This window comes from Chinchilla lanigera, unplaced genomic scaffold, assembly GCF_000276665.1.
Source record: "Chinchilla lanigera isolate Chin_1 unplaced genomic scaffold, ChiLan1.0 scaffold00048, whole genome shotgun sequence".
Taxonomy (NCBI): Eukaryota; Metazoa; Chordata; class Mammalia; order Rodentia; family Chinchillidae; genus Chinchilla; species Chinchilla lanigera.
In genome coordinates this window covers 3667232-3669225 of record NW_004955449.1, presented here as the reverse complement: position 1 = coordinate 3669225, position 1994 = coordinate 3667232, and positions in this window count along the sequence as shown.

The window sequence follows — 1994 nt, the reverse complement described above, 5'->3', positions numbered from 1 at the left end:
TCCTACCACTTTGTCTGTAATTTGGTAAGCCCCCCATTATTATGTTATCCTTCTTTTACTCTTTAAAATAAAAAAAATATCTGGGAGTAATTGATTCTTTGTTTATGATGTAAGGTAAGGTTCGAAATTGATATTGTTCACCTGTAGCAAGCAGAATAATGGTTCCACAGAGCTGTCCATGCCCTAAACCCCAGACCTGTGGACATGTTACCTTATGTGGCATAAGGAGTTTTCCATATGTTGTTAAAGTTTGCGGCATTGGTGGTTCCGTGGTAGAATTCTCACCTGTCATATGTTGTTAAAGTTATAGAATTTCAGATGAGGAGATTACTCAGAATTAGCTGGGTGGGCCCAATTTAATCACAGGAGTCTGTAACAATGGAGACACTTCTCTGGTGGTCAGGGAGAGAGGTAACTACAGAAGAACGGTTATAAAAATGCAACGCTATAGGCTTTTGCAATAGGAGAGGGGGCCAAGAGGCAAGGAATGAGCGTGGCTCCTCAAAGCTGGGAAAGGCCAGAAAAACAGATACTTACCTAGGGGCTCCAAAGAAAGAATGAAGCATTGCTAAATGTCAATTCAAGACCCAGCTCAGATTTCTGACCTACAGAACTGTAATACATTCGTATTGTTCAAGGCACCAGGTTTTTGGTAATTTGTTAATTACAAAACCAGTATCTTCTTCTAACTAGCAACTTTTATTAAATATTCCATCCATTTCTAACTAAATTAAAACACTGTCTTTACTAGATATGCAATTCAGAAAGTGCACATGCTTTCTGAATTCTCTACCTTAATCCATTCACCAGGATATTTAACAACCACTCATCAGTATGGATTTCACTCATCAGAATGGATTTCATTCATCAAAATGGATTTTTTCCTGATACATAACCATGCATTAATTACTATTACTTAACAATATTTTAAATATATCAACTCCTACCTCCCCCCCACTTTTTTTTTGGTATTGGGACTTGAACTCAGGACCTTGTGTTTGCCAGGCAGTCACTTATGCCACTGAGCTATACCCCTGGCCCTCCATTCTTATCTCTTTAATTAGAATGTCATCACTTCTTCCATCTTTCCTAGTATTTTAACTGTTGTCTTTAGCTTCACTTTCCTCCATTTTATTGTTGTCTGTCTTATTAGAATTATGTAAATGCAAATATCATCATTTAAATATATCATTTCTACCCTTTAAATCCTTCATGGATATCCTTCATCTTCAATAGAGCCCAAACTTCCTGGTTTAGCAAATAAAATTGGTATCACAAATGATCCTTTCTATTCACCAGTGCATTTTCTGATCTCCCTAACAGATACTGTCTACTCTAGACACCAAATAATCTGAAGCTCATGGAGTACATCACACACTTTGAATCTTTTGTATCTTTGGATGTGTTGCTGCTTCTGCTTAGAATACCTTCCATTCTTCCTCTAATCCAATTAGGACTGTATATTCAAAACAGAAAAAGTCTCAAGCAATCTTTCCACATTCCTCCATGTTGAACTGATCCAAGGAGCACCCTTCATTTTGATGCCCAGAGCAGCACAAATAGATTCTTCTAGTGCACACATACATTTTATTGCAATTATTGTTTTCCTTTCTCACTAGATATTGGGATCTTTATAGGTAGGAATTATTTTTCATTTCTCTATCCACAATACCTAACAAAATACTAACACATTTATAATAACATGAAAAATAATTATCTAAGCAATATCTCTTGTTAAAACCCACACTAAATACTTTTCGTAACTCTATAACTGCTAAGTGTCAGCTCATAATTTTGTGTTCTGTAAAATCACTTTTAACTAAAAATAATATTGTCCAGCTTGTTCACTCATCTTATGTGCAAGCTTGGCTACAGTGACTTTGGGATACTTCCAAAGAAAGAAAGTTTCCTCCCTTGAACAAATTCAAAAGAACATGACTCAGGCTCTAAATAAACTCAGAAGAGATGTTCTTAAATATTTTGAGTAGGAATGG